We start from the raw sequence: 20,506 nt of genomic DNA on the forward strand, positions 1-20,506 counted from the left end.
CTCACCTTACCTTCCGTTCCATTGCCGGCCTCCTGGGTCTTTTAGTTCGCCGCGAGGATGTCGCGATGTACCCGGGAACTACAAGAACCATGAGCCCAGCGGTGGAACAGAAGGTAAGGTGAGCATAATACTGTATGTGTGTGCGTGTGTGCGTGCGTGCGTGCGTGTGTTTGTGTGGACTGCAAGTGCGGGTCGGAGCGCGGTGGATGGACGAAACTGGAAGTGTGTAAGGTGAGGATTTCGCTCGTACAGCAAAGCTTTCTCGTAAAGCGGGTTACAAATTTACAGAAAGCTTTGCTTGTTAAGCGAAATTCTCGTTAGGTGGGTTACTCGTTAAGCGAGGTACCACTGTAGAAGGAAAGTAAAGGCAGAATGAATGCAGAAAGTAAGATTTTAATAGCATTAAAATGCTCAAACCTACCAAAGAAAACTTGCAAAAAAAAAAAAAAAGTTGAGAGATGTTTGGCGACCTGATCAATGGGCTGCCTGTCTACAACACACAACCCTAAACATACAGTCGTTCATACATTCATGATGAATAATGGCACTTCTATATACACAAGTATAGGAAATAGGTGTGGTGCAACCTGCCAGGCACGAGCAGAGTCGTTATCTGCCCGTGCAGTTTAACCCCTTAAATGGAGCCGTCTATGTGACTGCGCCATTATAATGGCATCGGCGGTAAACATTTACTCACCGGACGATACCGAAAGTCCCGTGACGTGATCACGTGACTTCCAGTGGTTGTCATGGTAGCACAAGATCATGTTATGACTCCTGTAGCTCACATGACTTTGTTTCACCTGGCCCAGAGATGGGTGAGACAGTAAATGAGTATATCTGCTGTTCACAGCTGTGTAGCTGTGATCAGCAGATATGGCAGAGCGATCAGACATCTGATCCATATAGGCCCCTAGGGGAGCTAGTAAAATTATAAATAAAAAACAAAAGTTTTAAAACATTAAAAAAACCTAAAAGTTAAAATCACCCCCTTTTCACCCCATTGAAAATTAAAGGGTTAAAAAAAAAAAAAAACACACATTTGAAATTGCCGCATTCAAAAAATCCAAGATCTATCAAAATATAAAGTCAATTAATCTGATCGATAAACAGAATAGCGGCAAAAAAAATCCAAACGCCAAAATTACGATTTTTGGTCGCCACAAATTTTGCGCTAAATGCAATAACAGGCGATCAAAACATCGCATCTGCACAAAAATTGTACCGTTAAAAACGTCAGCCTGAGACGCAAAACATAAGCAGTCATTTACAGGGCTGTGGAGTTGGTAAGCCAAACCTTCGACTCAGACTCCTCAATTTCCCTTGCACCAACTCCAACTCCTCCATATATTGCATATAGTTAAGTGAAAAATGTACTGTAGTACATGAACATGTGTATGTGAACATCAGACATTTAATCATTTTTATGATACAATAATCAAGATATTTGGATAGAACATAAAATATATTACATATTTACAATTTTAGTTTTTTGTGTTCTAAAGTTGTATTCCAATAAATATATTTTATGTTCTATCCAAATATCTTGATTATTGTATCATAAAAATGATTAAATGTCTGATGTTCACATACACATGTTCATGTACTACAGTACATTTTTCACTTAAATATAAGCAATATACTAAATGTTATTATTTAATATGTTTTTTGTTGAAAACTTTTTTGCCACTTACATAGTGTATTACATAGTGTTATATAGAACACTATGTAATACACTATGTAAGTGGCAAAAAACAGTTTTCAACAAAAATATACTAAATAACATTTGTGCAGTTTAGGAATTTGTTGTAAGAAATAGAATTGCTTCCATCAGATCCTCCTTCGCAGATGACCTCAAATCTGACCTAATAATTTTAAGGCTGGAGAACAACCTCTCTACACTAATTTGGGTTGGAGGCAAATCTGTAGCCACATGGGCAACATCTCTAACAATTTCCGGGTATAAAGCCATGTATGCCCACGGGAGCTTGTTTGTGTGGATTTTGCCGCGGAAAACCTGCGGATTTTTCTGGATTTTCCAGATAAATCTGCAGGTTTTAGCATGTACAGTCACTCCCCATGTTATCCTATTGGACATGGGGAGTGCTGCAGAAAGTGCGGCTGCCGAACATGCTGCGGATGTCCGAATCCGCATGTATAATTGCATGTCAATTATTCATGCGGAATTACCTGCGGATGTCCCGGCCCTCCGCTATGGAGATAGAGGCCGGGACGTCCGCAGGTAATTCGCATGAGTGTCCGCATGTTTCCCGCAGCTATTCCGCTGTAATCTCGCAGCTAAAAATAGCTGCAGACGGCAGCAGGCAGCTGCGGGAAACATGCGCTCGTACCTGCGGATACATCGAAGCCGCATAGGGAGGGTTGGGGAGTGTAGGTACACACATTTCCTACCACAGGTGACACACATTCCTTCTTTGTGTGGAACTACTGATAAAGCATAAATACTTTCTTTATTCATATTTTGTACATCTGTTCACTTATTCTTGGTAACCCTTTCCTGACTATACAGCTTAGAATTATATTATAGGTCTGTGCAATTGCCACAGACACAATTATGCAACTACATCTATATTTTGATTATTTACACACACACACACACACACACACACACACACACACACACACACACACACACACACACACACACATTCTTATTACATTTGAACAAGCTATAGCTCAGGTCACCTCCACAATCCTAACTGCTACCTCAGTCAAAGATTATTTTCCTTTAGTAAGCTGTTGATCATCAAGCAGTATACGATGACTTGGGTCCACATAAACAGCTGCCATAAGAATTTTAATTTTCCAATAGCTGTGTCACTCTCCGTTTCATTGAAGCAGAAATGCCATCTGGGATTAAACCTCCTCTTTGGGACAGGCAAAATAGCAAGTTCTTCCACTCCCTTATGAAAATGCCAGGAGTTAAATCCTCAGCTTGTAATTTTTTAGTCACAGTAAATGGGCGATTAGGCTATTCCTTCAATTCATCCACCTGTGTCCATTGGACCTTCATTTAAGGTTACTTGAGGGTTCACCATATCTATAAGAAACGATTTTATCTCAAGCAATCGCTCAGTCATTAAATAAGTGCTGCCTCACCGAGTGGCTTGATCAACAATTGCCCCTTTCCCAGCACATCTCTTCAAGATGGAATCAATTTTAGGGGGTTTGGTGGCAATAACCAACTTCCTCACTTTTCAATTAGATTTCTAGCATGTCCGCCCAGTTTCATACATCCGGCTTTTCGCCGGTTTGGCGGATGCGGCGCACGCCAGTACAGTACGATACAGTACAGTGGCAGCGCCGCAACTTCCGGGTCAGATGACAGCTTTATACACTGTACTGGAGTGCGCCGCATCCGCCAAACCGGCGAAAACCCGGATTTGTGAAACTGGGGTCCCTCTTGCAGACTATCTCTTATTGCCAGCTGCAGCGTGTGCACAACACAGCGCATGTGATGAATAGGAAAGTGTTTTGAAGCAGCTTCAACAAGATCATCTAATCCTAAAGTATCATTTTGCTGTTCTTCTGTTGTAATATCTGTTTGTTCCTCAGTTACATGAGCAGCGCTGTGGCTCCATCTCAAACATACTGAATCCTAAATTTTCTTCTAGATGTTGTTCATTACTCTCATTCATCAGTGTAATTGTATTTATCATGTTTGAAGCATTGTTCGTTACAATGGCAAGAACCTGTTCTTTTTTGAGTTTGTAATCTTGCAGAACTTTTTCCACTAAGGCCTGGAGAAACTGGCTGCTGTGATGAGCTTTAGTATCTTTTAGGCCAGAGTCACACTTGCGAGAGACTCACGCGAGTCTCGTATCACATCACCCGGCATGGCCGCACACTCTCCTGACAGGAGCGGGTCGGCTGTATGTATTTCTATGCAGCTGAGACATTCCTGTCTGGAGAGTGTGCGGCCATGCCGGGTGATGCGCGAGTCTCTCGCAAGTGTGACTCTGGCTTTACTGCCAGTGTTTTGCTAACAATTTCTTTCTTGTCACAAACATATCGAACATTGATGGCAAAATAATTCACTGAAATGCAGTGACTCTGGGCATCCCAGAAAAGGCAATGGGTTTCAAGATAGGACATTCACACAGAATGAGCAGTCAGCTTGTGGTGATTTTCTAATCTGCTTTTGCTATTGAAAGCATTATCTATGAGCTCAAAAACCTTTCAGGTGATGCAGTTTTTTAAAAAGCTGATCTGCTTTTGCAGCTGACAAACGTATCCTCAAAAAACGCAGCAAAAACGCTGTGTGTGAATGCAGCCTTAGATCAGGAATAGAACAGACATTTATAGGACATTTCATAAGTTTCCCAAACTCCTATGAAAAAATATTTAGCACACTCTGCATTGCACTACAGTCCACAATTTATTATATATTTTAGGAGTCGGTGCATTTTATACAGACTCAGACTCCATGACTCCGATTCCACAGCCCTGGTCAATTAGCCATAGATCCCAAAAAATGAAAACGCTATGAGTCACGGAATATGGCGTAAAACTTGCGCCACTTTTTTCGGACAAAATTCAGATTTTTTTTTAACCCCTTAGATAAAAGTAAACCTATACATGTTTGGTGTCTACGAACTCGCATCGACCTGAGGCATCACACCCATCAGTTTTACCATATAGTGAACACAGCGAATAAAATCTCAAAAACAATAGTGCCATCACACTTTTTTTGCAATTTTTCCGCATTTGGATTTTTTTGGGCATTTTCCAGTAGACTATATGGTAAAACTTATGGTTTCATCTAAAAGTACAGCTCATTCCGCAAACAATGAGCCCTCACATGACCATATTGACTGAAAAATAAAAAAGGTCACATCTCTAGGAAGAAAAATGGCAGGGGGTGGGAAATAAAAAAAAAAAATAAATAAAAAAATTGGCCGGTCATGAAGAGGTTAAAGTGCACCAATCGTCAGGATATTCCTCTACAACCTAAAGCCATACTGCCATACAGGCACCATCAGGCTGACTCTACATTCCTTTAGTTGTCAGCTAGGATGTATGAGTTTTGAAACACAAGTAAAGAAATAGAAAGAAAAAATTCCAGCGCTCTCCAATAAAAATACTCCACTTATATCATGAGCTGTTATGCTGGATTTTAAGAATTTTCTAATAAAGTGGAGTATTTTTATTGGACAGCGCTGGAATTTTTTCTTTCTAACTTTCTACTTGCTGGCCAGACCATTCCGTGTGCAGTACATTTATATCTAACAGCAATCAGCTGATCGGTGAGCTAGACTTCTTTCCTTTTTGTTACAAGCAAGTAAAGTCTGTAAAATGAGCAGCTTCTTGAATGACAGCAGCTGCCGATCAGCTGACAGCTGGGGTGGATATTCATTGTGAATCCTGTCTCCTTGACTGTCCATCCTACCCATTATTTATGCTAATTCTATTATGGAATAGTTTTACTTTGCGACTAAAAGGATCTGTGCTGTTGTCATACCCATGTGACCAGAAGGGACGGGGTTTCAGCCGGTAGAAAAATGCTGCTTCCTGGTATCAGCCATGTTGGCTAAAGACCCACCCCTTCTAGTCTCATGGCTATGACATCAGCACAGGTCCTTCTAGTCACAAAGTAAAACGATTTTGTAATACAATTAGCATAAATAACAGGAGGAGGGGATAAATATGAATACCCACCCCAGCTATCAGCTGATGGGCAGCTGCTGTCATTTAAAAAGCTGTTCATTTTACAAACTTTACTTGCTTGTGTTTCAAAACATAAACGTCTGAGCTGACAACTAAAGGTATGTATAGAATCAGCCTGATAGTGCCAGTATAGCACTGGATTTCGGTTATATAGGAAAATCCTGGTGATTGGTGCACTTTAAATACAACTACAAATCAATTGGAGAAATCAGAAGACTCAGGGAGCAGGAGGGATAAAAATGAGAGAAAAATTGGTCACTTTTGACCTGATAAAAAGTCAGCTTCAAGTTTAAAGCACATCGGAGACTCCAAAAATTACAGCTGTGAAACTAATGGATTCAGGTTACCACTAAACCGAAATGGCATAAATGTGCAGCCCCATGTAAAAGCAAAACACTAAGCTATAGGTCCATACCCTAAAAAGGGGTGTTACACGCAGAGATATCGCTGGTGAAAGCACCCGCCCCCGTCGTTTGTGCGTCACGGGCAAATCGCTGCCCGTGGCGCACAACATCGCTCGGACCCGTCACACGGACTTACCTGCCGAGCGACGTCATTGTGTCCGGCGAACCGCCTCCTTTCTAAGGGGGGGGCGGTTCGTTCGGCGTCACTAAGCGGCCGCCCAATAGAAGCGGAGGGGCAGAGATGAGCGGGCCGTAACATCCCGCCCACCTCCTTCTTTCCACATTGCCGGCGGCCGCAGGTAAGCTGTTTGTCGTCCCGGGGTGTTACACATAGCGATGTGTGCTGCCTCGGGAACGACGAACAACCTGCGTCCTCTACAATCAACGATTTTTTGAAAAGGAACGACGTGTCAACGATGGACGGTAAGGTGAGTATTTTCCTTCATTAACGGTGGTTCCTTGCTGTCACACGCAATGACGTCGCTAACGATGCCGGATGTGCGTCACGGAATCCGTGACCTCAGCGATATATCGTTAAGATACGTCGTTGCGTGTAACGAGGCCTTTAGTTTCTAAAATGGCACACAACAGGAAAAACAGCCTTTAAGCTAAAAAGTGAGAAAAATAGATAGGCTCACAACTAGTAGTCCCGGGTAGTCCTAAGAAAAGCATTCACAGACCTGCTGACAATGACTGTGCTCGGGTGTGGATATGAACCTACTGAATTCTATCAACGTTCCTTTTGGCTAAACAGTACCAAATGTTTGGTACATATTGGCAGGCAATACTTTACACTGCAGCTCAACTTGTTGAGTCCAAGTGCAACAGAAAATCTGTATGTAGTGCTAATATCACAGTGCACACGAGAACAAGCAGTGAGGCCCACAGAAAGAAACGTGATTGTAAGGGAACGGCAGTAATGTACTGGGGGGTTCAATCCATAGCGTTGTACGGTACCTTTTTCCTATTTATTAACACGTGCCCCCCTCTTGTCAGGCCGTCACACTGCTCTGAGGAGTCTGACAGAAGTCTCCAGCTCGTCAGCAGCCGCTCACAATATGCCCTGCTTGTTATAATGGCTGCAGGCAAAGAACTGGAAAGCCTCCAAGGTATTTCTTACAACCTGTTCTAATGGGACCAGAGACATAGTTAATTAAAATGGTAAAGCTATGCAGAGGCTGCGGATATATGGAGCTCACACAGGAGAGGCCAGCGCTGTCTATTCCTGACATTAAATAACATGGAATCTAATAATGGCAGGGAAAAAAAAAAGAAATGCCTTCACCGCTAATGATCTGGATGTTCTGAATAGTAAAAATCGTCTGTTACACTCGGAAAGTCAGAGCGGAGAGAATCTACCGCAAATGGCAGCTACGGAGAAAGCATAACCCCCGAACGTTATACAAGGAAAGACATGGAAATCACTCATGCAAAAAGGGTTAAAAATTTACTTTTTTCCCTGGAAACCAAAATAATAGCAGATACGGGATTTTTCAGTTTGGGGTAAATCTGCCAATAATCATACTAAAAAGGGATAGATCAAAAATACATAAAACACAAACTTCTGCCTGAAGACTCCCGCCCCTCCCCCACTGTTCACTGCATCATAAGACTAGAAATACTGATGGAGGACAAACACATTCAATGGGTGTAAGCTGTAGAACTTGTTGGGCCGTCGGCTATTACTAATCAGCTCTCTATACAGATCTGAGCTCCGTTTGAAAAGCTTATCTCCTTAAAGGGAACCAACCATCAGGTTTTTGCCCTATAAACTAGAGACTGTGCCGTAATGGTGCTAGGACGCCGATTAAAATGATACCTTTGGATGAGAAATCTGAGTCTTGAGCGCAGAATGATCCTTGTTCAAACCTTCACAAATGACGTCAATTGTGCAGTGGCTTCAGCATCGGGGTGAGACTTTGTAGGTCGGGTCTTCTTCTATCATTCCTCCTACTGACTTGCCTCCTTTTCCTCATTTAAATTTTGTCCTGCCGCTATTACCGCTGTTGGCGGTGCGTGCGCATTGCAATTGTGATGTTGTCTTCAATAAAATGGAGCCTCAATCAGCGCATGCGCGTATCACGATCTCTGACGCCATTTTACTGAAGTAATTGTAGAGATGACGGAAAGGCAGAGACGCATGCACTGATGGGGGAAAAAAAAAAAAACATCAATCTGCGCATGCGCCGCCACAGCTCATATTAGTCTCCACAATGTCTTCAATAAAATGGAGCCTGAATCAGCACATGCACATATCACAATCTCTAGCACTAGTTTACTGAAGTAATTGTAGAGATGACTGAAAGGCAGAGACGCATGCAATGATGGGAAAAAAAAAAAAACCATCAACCTGCGCATGCGCCACCAGAGCTCATATTAGTCTCCACAATGTCTTCAATTAAATGGAGCCTGAATCAGCACATGCACGTATCACAATCTCTAGCACTATTTTACTGAAGTAATTCTAGAGATGACTGAAAGGCAAAAGGCGCATGCGCTGCAGCTCATATTCGTCTCCACAATGTCTTCCATAAAATGGCGCCGCAGATTGTGGTATGCATTGATACCAGTGCCATTTTATTGAAGATGTCACAATAGCAATGCGCACGCGCCACCAACGGCAGTAATGGCAGCTGTGGCGTGAAATTTAAATGAAGGAAAGGAGGCGAGGCGGGAGGAGGAATCATTATGGAAGGATGCGACCCACAAAGCCCCCCACCCCCCACCCCCCCCGATGCTCAAACCGCATTTCTGAAGATTAGAACAAGGATTATTCTGCAATCAAGACTCGATTTCTCATCGAAAGGTATGATTTTCATCATCATCCTACCAGCATTATGGCATGGCTTCTAATTTATTGCCCAAAAATCTGGTGGTTGGTTCCCTTTAAAGAACAAAGGAATAGACAAGTAGAAATGAATCATTCCCAATTCCCTCGTCGTCGTCCCCATGTCTTCTCAATGGCTGAGATGTCACCCACATCGTGCACATTCAACCAAGCAGCACATTTTTGGGGACACTTTGACACATATTTTGTGTTTTTCAATAATTTTAGCCTCCCAATATGGGTAGCGCCACATAAATATCCAACTGAACGGTGGCAGCCCAGTGTACGGAGTGAACGTTCCTTCTGCCACAAGGCAGAGTCAGGTAAATGTGATTCATCAGTGTAAGGCTACAAACCATCGGTAAAATGGAGATAAATAATACAATGTTCTTAGCCCCTGATAAATATATCAACTACAAAGAGGATTTGCAGACACAGGGCTCAGAGATACCACGGAGCACAATAATCTCCTAATCCCATTAAACCGAGCCGTGTCGAGTATCTGGTTACTTCACGTTACAGAGCAATACCGGCCCCACAGCCGGCACGGAAAGCTTTATACCGTATGCACAGTGTAAGATCCATTAACTGGACTAAACGTTGCAGTCAGACATTTTCCTTTCAATATGGTATAAAAAAAATGCTTAAAATTCACAGAAAAATCTGGTTTACATAATTTGCGCTATTTTATTCGAGAAGAATGCTTTAAGTTTTATTCTCACAAACCGCGAGCAATAGTCATAGGTGACATCGCTGGCCCATAACCACGCGGAAAAAGAGGGACATTATGCTGTAAGTTACCATGGCTTAGGATATGAGTAAATCACGTATCAGGGGCACATGTGAAATTTCTGACGTGTGTATGAGGCAAATTTATACCAAAAGCCTGACCGGTTAAGACCCCCACATCGTCCAATGCTCAGGCACACGTGTAATCCAAGCGGTCGGCATTTCCGGGGCACTCAGGCTCTTATAATCGGTAAGGCTAGGGACGCACCGCGTTTATGGCCACTGTTGAGCGCATACTCAGGAGGAATACAGCCCAACAATGGACACAGTCAGGATGGATGCTCAAGCATCCGATCACCATTTTTTAAAACTATACTATTGGGTATAGAGGGGCGATCTGGTGCACTTCCCTCTACAGTTAACCTGTATGTAGCCACATAGTAACATGGTTTCTAAGGGTGAAGGAAGACATTATGTCCATCTAGTTCAGCCTATTTTAGTGCAGCTGTTCTGCGGTGTTAAACCAGGGGAAGGCAAAAACCCACAGAGTAGAAGCAAATTTTCTCCATAGGGAAAAAAAAAAATTCCTTCCCGACTCCTAAGCTGGGTCAACTATCTACCTGTAATATTATGTTATTCATAACCTTCTATACTTTTGCTATCAAGAAAAGCATCCATTCCTCTCTTAAATTCATTCAGTGAGTGGCCATCACCACTTCCTCAGGAAGAGAGTTCCAGAGCCTCACTGCTCTTACTGTGAAGAACCCTCTTCTATGCTGGTGCAGACATTTTCTTTCCTCCAATCGAAGAGAATGCCCTCTTGTTCTTGTCACAGTCCTTGGTACAAACAGACCATGGGAGAGATCTCTGTATGGCCCTCTGATATACTTGTACATATTTATTAGGTCTCCCCTAAGTCTTCTCTTTTGTAGAGTAAATAGACCTAATTTTGATAACCTTTCTGGGTATTGTAATGCACCCACTCCATTTATTATTTTAGTAGCCCACCTATGAACCCTTTCAAGTCCAGTAATGTCTGCACCGGCGCCCAAAATTACACACAATACAATACTCCAAGTGTGGTCTGATGAGTGATTTGTACAGAGGGAGAATGAGGTTTTCATCTCATGCCCCCAGACCTCTTCTAATGCATCCCATGACCCCATTTGCTATTGGCCAAATTCAGGCAAAAAACTATTTTGGCCTCTGTCTGGTGAATAGGTGGTCTAAGGGGACATTAAAGTGAAAGCTTCTTGGGCCAAGTGTGCAGAAGACGTGTGTGCTTAGCCCGAGTTGCAGGCTATGCCCACGGTACTGATGACCCTGATGGAAGGCAGGTTAGACTCCGGGCTGCTGTCATATTAACCATCAAGAACAAAGCATACAACGCTCACAGCAGACCCCGGATATAACAATTAATAAAGAAGAATACTTTGTCTATACTTACAAAAACAGGATCTAAAGAAGTCTACTGGAGAATCCAACCACCTCTACGTAGAGACCACTTCATTCAACCCAGCAAAGTGGATAATGTTCTTAGTCTATCAGGGATAAAGAGGAGCGATATTATAGTGCACAGCTCTGCAAGGCACAGGAATAGCAATCTGTAGAGAATAATGAGGCCTGTTCCAGGATCCATGGTGTCTCCACATAATCTGCACCCGCACATTGCCTACAAATGTATAATACCTGACAATTACCTGTGCCATTACCTCTGCTCCATCTGTAATGTTCAGAGCAGTGAGAGGATAAGTAACTTATGATGGAGTTCTGTGCGCTCGCCTCTCGTGTAATGCGGATACAAGTGCCACAAAGAAACAGGAGACATTTTCCAAAACCTAAACTTTGACTAAGGCCATGTGCATACGCGGAGTAGTTAGTTGTAGAAATTTCTGCACCAAATCTGCATCTCTTGGCAGAAAAAAAAACAGGCGTTTTTGCCACACATTTTTGCATATGTTTTGTACACATTCTGGGATGGAAAAACGACGCAAAAACGTTGAAAGAATTGACATGCTCGGATTTATTTCTGCAAGAAAAAAAAGCAATGTGCACAAAACATCAGAATTCTCATCGACTTTGCTGGCATAAGGACAGGCATGCAGCTCTGTGACAAAACTGCACTAAAAACGCCATAAAAATACACTGTGTGCACATAGCCTAAAGAGTGTGGAAATGTCCCAAACATATCCCTATGGCTCATGCAGGGGCTCAATTAGGAACATTCTTTTGTCAAATAACACCTCTGGCTTGGCGAACCTTTGAAGCACGTTGATGCATTTGAAGCCACGCTAATGTCCAGCTAACGTAATAAATGTGATATTTTATGTTTTTTCCAATGTAAAAGGGGGTTTTTCAAGAACAAAAGTATACTTTAATAGATTTTGGAATAATAAGAATTTCCACAGTTGGAGGAGTTTAAACAAATGTTCCTGCTCTGAGATAATTTTATACATATGCCCCTGCTATATAATGTCTTATTAACTAAGTCCGAACACACACAGATGCTCCAGCTGATGGTTGGCACATACCATAGCCACTGGCCAAAGGGAGAGCAAGTCACTTATAATAAGTGACTCTACGGACGGCAGGGAATCACAGAGGTAACACATTTCCCTGCTTTTTTGTCACAGGAGGATTGTTTCTGCCATATCTCCAGCCCTCCAAGATCATCAGAAATCAAGTCAGTGATGTAGGAGCTCTGACAGCCACTGAGCTTATGTCACTGACCTGATTTATGATGAGCTAACAGGAATGGTGATGCAGAAGAAACAATCACTCCTGTGATAAAACAGGCATGGAAAAGTGTTAACTCGCAAACAAAAGCAGCTGCAAGCCCCTGTATCATCTGTATACTCAATCATTAGTGACTTATGCTTCCTCGCTTGCCTAGATGTGGTATAATGACTATTGATGAGCAAGCACTACCACGCTCGGGTCTCATATGTGCAGGTGGATTGCTAGGATGGGCGAGACTCAAGTACCCGAGTATAATGGAAGTCAATGAGGGACTCAAGCATTGCTCTAGAAGATTTCCTAGACAAATGAGTTTCCCATTGACTTCCATTATACTCAGGTACTCGAATCGCACCCATCTGAGCGTCCAACTGCTCTTAACAAGGACAGAGCTCATCATCAAACTATGGCCATTACACAGTATATAACAGGACACATATATAAGATTATCTCAGCACAGGAACATTTTTTGCAACACATCCAATTGTGGAAATTAGTATTATTCCAACAGATATTAATTAAAATGAAATTTGTTAGTGGGAAAAATCTGACATGCATCAACCATTGTTTCTCTTTAAATAAGAGCAATGTTCTGAATGGAAATGTAATATAGTTTGATATAAAGGGTTACAAATTCACCAGCGTTCATCCAATTTCTCTGTGGAGACTTAGGGGTACTTTACACGCTGCGACATCGCAGCCGATATATGGTCGGGGTCACGTCGTTAGTGACGCACACCCGGCGCCGGTAACGACATCGCAGCGTGTAACACAAATAAGCGACGATCAACGAGCACAAAAACGTGCAAAATCGTTGCTTGTTGAAACGTAGTTCATTTCCATAATATCGGTGCTGCTGCAGGTACGATGTTGTTTGTCGTTCCTGCGGCAGCATACATCGGTATGTGGGACGCTGCTGTGACGTCGCTGTGACGCTGAACGAACCGCCCCCTTAGAAAGGAGGCGGTTCGCCGGTCACAGCGACGTCGCAGAGCAGGTATGTGCGTGCGACGCTGCCATAGCGATAACGCTCGCTACGGCAGCGATCACCACATATCGGCCATGCGACGGGGGCGGGTGCAATCGTGCTCGACAGCTAGCGATGTCGCAGCGTGTAAAGCCCGCCTAAGGGAGTGTAAGCTTTGACATAAGCATCTACAGACGCAACAAATTTATCAAAACAGCATATTTGACCATCTAGTGAGTATAAGCTTTCTAGATTTTGGACAGGACTAGTAAGTCTACTATTAATTTATGACTCAAGGTCTAGGGAAATATTCTATATATGTAAAAGAACATTTTATTCCCAATATAAATATTAGATATAAAATACAAACAAGTGGTTGTCATACCCAAGAAAAGGACAAGGTGAAGGGTATGTACCAATTTGCCCCAAAATATTGATAAGGAATATCAAACATCCCTTTGAGGCGGAGACATACTTCATCCATTGTAGATGGCCACTGTTTACTTGGATATGCAACATCTGTGCAAATACGACATATGGATCATTTAATGGACTGAAAACTCACCAATGTTACTTATGCAGTTTTGTATCTTCTGTGAAATTGAACCTGATTGGACCTATCTTTACAGTCATTAAGTTAAGTCCTGTGTATTTGATAAATTGGTCGCTTTGTCCATATTTATGTACAGTGCCTCTAATCTAATGGTATCAATTTGTTTATATTCTATGCAATCCTATCTTGTCCCTGGTATCCAGGGCCAAGGAGTATTGGATGTTTGATATTCCTTACCAATATTTTGGGGTAAATTGGTACATACCCCTCAGCTTGTCCTCTTCTTAGGTGTGACAACCACTTGTCTGTATTTTATATCTAAAATATTTATATTGGGGAAAAAAATATTTTGCTTTACAGGACTAGTACGTCTGCCTCACAGTTCTCTGTAATGAGGACATTTATATATCCATCTCACAAGGGCAGTTTAGAGGCTTTCTGAAAAGGGAAAAAAAAAAAAAAAAAAAAAAAAAAAAAAAAAAAATCACACTGATGGCCGCTCTGGACTAGCAGTTTCTTAAAGGGAATTTGTCAGCAGGATTTTGCTATGTATTCTGAAGACAGCATGCTGTAGGGGTTAAAACAGATTTCATTGATGAGTCTCTTATCAAGCTCCCTACTGTTTACTTGCAATCATTGTTTTAGCACCAGCAGATTATCATTGCTGACTAGGTCAGCTAGTCTGGAACACCCCCTGCTGTGAATAGCAGTTCACTGTCTATAGACCTAGTACATAGAGAGCTTGTTGTGGTCGGGAGCAGCTCTTTCAGCTCTGCTGCATGGCTAAATTTAAAAAAAAACAAAAAAAAAAAAACTGTCAGATCGGCTGCACCCAGTAATTAAGTGATAGATCGTTAGGCCCCCTTCACACGTCCATTATTCCGGTACATATGACACCTGTTTTCATACGTACCGGAGATACGGACATACGCAGGACCCATTAAAATCAATGTGTTTGTGCACACATCCACGGTTTCTCACAGACATGTGTCTATGTGCTGCACAGGGCGACATGTCCATTTTTCTCCAGCAGCACAGATGTCACACAGACCACATACTAATGTGATTCATGTGACATCAGTGTGACACGTACCAGAGAAAACACGTCTTTGAAATAAAATGATTTTCTATACTCACCTGTCTCCAGCCATGCTGTCTTCGGCGCTGCTCTCACTTGCTTCCGGGCCTGCTCATTATGCTCATGCATATTCACTGCACCACAGACCCAGAAGCGTTGGGGACAGGTGAGTATAGAAGTTCCTGCTGTCCGTGTGCTATCACAGATATCACACTGAAAGCACACGCTGAACACACACATACATGCACCTACACCACGGACCGTGAAAAATGTGCATTTTATCACGGACGGGGACCTTAGATGCAGAGTCTCTTTCCCTGCTGCTTTCAGATGCGGTAGCAAAAACCTGTTGACATTACTTTTTAGGGTATGTGCAAATGTTGAATATTTGGTTGCAGACATTTCTGCACCATTTCTGCATCTCTTGGCAGGAAAAAAAAAATCAGCACAAACATGCACGTTTTGGATGCGTGTCTTTCAATGGTTAAAAAATGCTGGCAAAAACACTAAGTATTGATATGCTGCAGATTTTCTGAACCAAATCTGCAAGGGGAAAAAAAACAAAACAAAAAAAAAAAAAAAACATCCGCACCACACTTCAGGTTTCTCATTAACTTGGCTGGTGTAAGGATTTGCCTGCAGTTCTGTGACAAAACTGCACTAAAAAAAACATATCAAAATAAATGCGATAAAAACACACTGTGTGCACACAGCCTTATCGTTAGGTCGGACACACACAGCACTGTTCATCAATAAACTGGAAACTATTGTAAAGCTGAGCTCTATACAAGAAGAAAAGAAAAAACAAAAAACAAAAAAGGAGAAAGAAGTTGCAAAAACTCTAGAACCTAGATAAGAAGTAGCATGCTTATATAAAGGATACAGCTCAGGGACCAATGCCATCCATAGGATGGGTGACCAATATTAAGGTACCGTCACACTAAGCAACTTACCAGCGATCCCAACAAGGATAGGGATCGCTGGTAAGTTGCTAGGAGGTTGCTGGTGAGATGTCACACTGCGACGCGCCAGCGATCCCACCAGCAACCTGACCTGGCAGGGATCGCTGGAGCGTGGCTACACGAGTTGCTGGTTAGCTCACCAGCAACCAGTGACCAGTCCCCAGCGCCGCGTGGAAGATGCTATGCTTGGTAACTAAGGTAAATATCGGGTAACCAACCCGATATTTACCTTGGTTACCAGCGCACGCAGCTACACGTGCAGAGAGCAGGGAGCAGTGCACACTGAGCGCTGGCTCCTTGCTCTCCTAGTTACAGCACACATCGGGTTAATTACCCAATGTGTGCTGCAGCTAAATGTGCACAGAGCAGGGAGCAGCGCACACTGCTTAGCGCTGGCTCCCTGCTCTCCTAGCTACAGCACACATCGGGTTAATTAACCCGATGTGTCCTGCAGCTACATGTGCACAGAGCAGGAGCCGGCACTGACAGTGAGAGCGGCGGAGGCTGGTAACAAAGGTAAATATCGGGTAACCAAGGACAGGGCTTCTTGGTTACCCGATGTTTACTGTGGTTACCGGCCGCCGCAGAAGCCGGCTCCTGCTGCCTGCACATTTAGTTGTTGCTGTCTCGCTGTCACACACAGCGATCTGTGCTTCACAGCGGGAGAGCAACAACTAAAAAATGGCCCAGGACATTCAGCAACAACCAACGACCTCACAGCAGGGGCCAGGTTGTTGCTGGATGTCACACACAGCGACATCGCTAGCAACATCACAAAAGTTGTTCGTTAGCAGCGATGTTGTTAGCGATGTTGCTTAGTGTGACGGGGCCTTTAGATCGGTGGGGGTCTCATCAATCCAAGGTCAACTGCTCCAGACCAGAGAGATGAAAAGCACAGCTCTGTTTAAGGGCTTATTCACACAGTGTTTTTGCTGTGACAAGAGCCCTGAGTTTTACTGTACCAGCAAAGTAAATGAGATTTCATCCTTTGAACATTTGAAGCAGTTTTCAGTCGCCAGCAGGACATACATTCAGCTTCTTTCACCCATTGAAGCGAATGGGGAAAATACAAATAAAATTAAGTGTCAAAACACATGTATTTTACGCATTTTTCCTGCTGCATATACCCAAATACATGTATAGTCCACTGCGAGAATGACAGATCAGCTCCTCTGGGAGAGAAAATAGGCCTTTGGGTGATATTACACAGCCCATTCTACAGCACAAAACTTTTCCAGGTCTTGAAACTGCAACATGTGGAGAGGAAAAAAAAAAAAAAAAAAAAAAGCTTCCCCTCCCCGGGTGGGCAGACACCTGCCACCCCCCTCCCCGGGTGGGCAGACACCTGCCAACCCCCTCCCCGGGTGGGCAGACACCTGCCAACCCCCTCCCCGGGTGGGCAGACACCTGCCAACCCCCTCCCCGGGTGGGCAGACACCTGCCAACCCCCTCCCCGGGTGGGCAGACACCTGCCAACCCCCTCCCCGGGTGGGCAGACACCTGCCAACCCCCTCCCCGGGTGGGCAGACACCTGCCAACCCCCTCCCCGGGTGGGCAGACACCTGCCAACCCCCTCCCCGGGTGGGCAGACACCTGCCAACCCCCTCCCCGGGTGGGCAGACACCTGCCAACCCCCTCCCCGGGTGGGCAGACACCTGCCACCCCCCTCCCCGGGTGGGCAGACACCTGCCACCCCCCTCCCCGGGTGGGCAGACACCTGCCACCCCCCTCCCCGGGTGGGCAGACACCTGCCACCCCCTTCCCAAGTGGGCAAACACCTGGTACATCAGGCCCGTGGGTAGACACCTGTAAGTCACAAATGTCCCAATAGATGTGCAACTCCTCATCAGATATCTCTTCAATATTATAATCAGAGGGAAAATGTATTTTGCACTGATAAAGGGGAGTGATAACATGACCGAAAACTTCTGTACTCTCTTCCCGGGAACACTAAAGGATTTAAAAGGGGAAAGAAACGGCTTGTGATCTTTGTTCCTGCCGCCTATTAGACTATGTGCCCACACTGCGTTTTTGCTGCGTTTTTTTTCTTGCAGATTTTATCAATACTGCAAGGAAAACCGCATCCCAGCAAAGTCTATTAGACTCCTGACTTGCTGTGCACATGTTGCAGATTTTTCTGCAAAAAAAAAAAAAAAAAACTGTCGCGTGTGAATATTTTCTGTATTTTTCTTCCATATGCTAGAATACGCTGTAGTACTGGTGTTCGATCACTGCAGTGGATTATATCTGTCAGTGCTGCACTCACAACACGGACACCTCGCCTCACAAATCACGCATCCAACATGATCTATGTGGCAATCCGTAGCTTAATAACTTGGGATCGTCATGGTGATAACCGAGGGTTGCCATGGTCCCTGTGATCCCATTACAGGGACCCGATCACCAGGGAGTGGTAAGCGATCCCGCCGCTTGCCTACAGAATGCTGCGATCACGATTGATTGCAGCATTTAGGGGGTAAACTGTCGGGAGCGGCGCAGGCACTGATCCTAGCTGTAATATCAGCTGGAGACCCGGCAATGAAAGCTGGGGTACACCGCAGAAACCCCAGTGATTGATATGACCTAAAAATGTGATAAAAAAAAAGTGAGGGTTTTTTTCTGCTGCGTTTTCATGCTAAAACATGCAGATTTGTGTGCAGAAAATCCGTACACAAATCTACTACATGGGCACATACCGATTACACATTCCTCCTTTTCTTACACAGCCAGGAAGTAAAACTGTTGGTGCTGCTCCTAAAATCCTGCACCTAGAGTAATAGGCATCACTTGAAAGACTGGGATTTAAAGGTGTTTTCCAACATTTCTAACAAGTCAGGTAATAACAGATACTGGGTTAGAGGGAAGCGATCCTGAGATTCTTTCTGTGCCAGCTGCAGGCAGTATGATGTGGGCAGCGTTACTGCAGGTGGGCTGCTTTCTCTATATCGCTACGGTGATTCGGAGAATAAAGGCTTTGTAGTCACGTCCTGGGATCAGGCGTCTCTGATCACTAGCCATCTCTGATCCAGGGGATTCTTCCCAGCCCTCTACACTGACAGGTCTGTCCCTACATGTCAGTCTAGGGTACTGGGGAGAAGCCACTGGAAACCAGCATTGGACTAGTGATCCGCACAGTCCCCGTCCAGCAGGTCAAAGTGTTTGGGAAACGCTGCAGCGTTTCAGATTGGACACCCAGATGTAATAACACAGCTCGTGTCTGAATCGGAGGGTCAGGAATCTTGGGTCAGATTCTGTGGTCAGTGCCGATCTCGGCTCCCTTTCTCCAATGTGTGGTCCTTGCTGTGACACATCCGAGCCATGACTAGCACTCATATGACATATGTAATCTGGTCACAGGAGGTCCAGGAGGCGGCCCCAGACCGGTGACCATGGATCTGGCAGGGATGGAGGTAACTGCGGTTTGCTTTTTCACCCTTTATATGCTCGCCATGTCTACAGTTCTGCAGCCGATACATGGTGCAATGGCTCTAGGACAGAGCCTGTGTGAACACTGCTGTACGGTTTATGGACACGCGTATTCAGGATTCATAAGTGATCTGACACCAGGAGGCTTCTACAAATGAGAGAAGGGAATCAGAGGCTCCTGCACACAGCGGCCAATCACATGTCAGCTCTCGTTTCTTAGAAGGCTTTAGGGAAATGAAAGCAGCCACCTGATTGGCCTCTCTGGGCCTGCTCCACACTAGTCCTCCCAGCAGCCTGGTGGCCACCGATGCAGATGCCCCCAGGACAGAGGCCCCGGCTGTGCCCGCACTTGTCACCTACCTGCTCCTCAGGCTGCGCTCACTTCAAGGCTCCGCAGAGGTAACTAAAGGTGATGGATAAAGCTGTGTGATGGGAAGCAGTGGTAGAATGACATGGATGCCTCTGCCTCCCTCCAGCCCGGTCAGCCCCGGCTATACGAGAGAGGAGGAGGGGAGCCCGCCGGAGACACACGCGGGAGGCTGGGGGGCATCACAAAGAATAAGAGCGGAGAAAACAAGGGATGGGCGGAGAGAAAAGATGAACGAATGAAGAAAAGGAGAAAAAAAAAGAGAAAGAAAAGAAAAGGAAAAAAAGGAAATGAAGGAAGGAAAAAAAATGTCGAGACCCCTCCTCCTCCTCCTCCTGGCAAGCGACGTGCTACGTTCGGAGCGTGTTGACGTCACGGACTGCGACTTACGTCTTCGTCCCCATAATTCCATGGGCGTCGCAAGTTGCATAGAATTATTAAACAGTAGGTGACGTCGGGATCATGTGACTTGAAGTGGCTGTATCACGTGATGGCATTTTCCGACTCCTGGTGCCGGAAGCGGAAGTGCGGTCCGTGCATGTCTGCGTTTCACCTGGTGGTGTGTCTGCGTTTCACCTGGTGGTGTGTCTGCGTTTCACCTGGTGGTGTGGCTGCGGTTCGTGTTAACATGGGGGGCACGGGCCATAAACGCACTGAGGTGCATGACCAATGAACACGGGGTTTCAGCCATCAAAGCTGTCTACAATATATACAGGTGCCTTGCTCATAGCAACCAATCACATCACATCTTTGACTTTGAGCAGTTTAA

The 20,506-nt window shown here is 44.5% G+C and overlaps 1 protein-coding gene across 1 annotated transcript in view; it reads right to left on the reverse strand.

Moving 5' to 3' along the window:
• The window catches only part of R3HDM2 (R3H domain containing 2), a 282,716-nt gene extending 262,629 nt beyond the window's left edge, over window positions 1–20,087 (reverse strand). Inside the window, exons 1-2 of the mRNA XM_075337072.1 lie at window positions 19,731–20,087; window positions 11,096–11,189 (exon numbers count right to left, since the gene is read on the reverse strand). The gene's annotated coding sequence lies outside the window, so the exon portion shown is untranslated. The remainder of the gene's footprint in view (window positions 1–11,095; window positions 11,190–19,730) is intronic.
• Between the last annotated feature and the right edge of the window lie 419 nt (window positions 20,088–20,506).

The sequence above is a fragment of the Anomaloglossus baeobatrachus genome, chromosome 2, assembly GCF_048569485.1.
Source record: "Anomaloglossus baeobatrachus isolate aAnoBae1 chromosome 2, aAnoBae1.hap1, whole genome shotgun sequence".
NCBI classification, from domain to species: domain Eukaryota; kingdom Metazoa; phylum Chordata; class Amphibia; order Anura; family Aromobatidae; genus Anomaloglossus; species Anomaloglossus baeobatrachus.